Source organism: Penaeus monodon, chromosome 34 (assembly GCF_015228065.2).
Source record: "Penaeus monodon isolate SGIC_2016 chromosome 34, NSTDA_Pmon_1, whole genome shotgun sequence".
NCBI classification, from domain to species: Eukaryota; Metazoa; Arthropoda; class Malacostraca; order Decapoda; family Penaeidae; genus Penaeus; species Penaeus monodon.
This window is the reverse complement of record NC_051419.1, coordinates 30,329,897-30,330,183: the sequence shown is the minus strand read 5'-3', so window position 1 is coordinate 30,330,183 and position 287 is coordinate 30,329,897.

Below are 287 nucleotides of genomic sequence, written 5' to 3'. Positions count from 1 at the left end.
CATAAACACACACGCATAAACACAATACGTTTTATGCATGAAAATACACCTAAAATATATATCAACAAATCAATCACAAAGCGTAAATCTTCTGAGCAGAGCATATGTCTCCTCACCTGACTTTCCGACGAAAATGCTGCTCGGCCCAAGACGGAAGCGCTTTATATAGCCCCACGGCGTCCAAAATCTTAATTGTTACCTGCGTTTAATCGAGGCATCTTGAGTGTCCGCTTTGCCCTTCACTTTAGGCTTGGTGGTTTGCCTTCTAAGTGGATTAGATTTTCCTA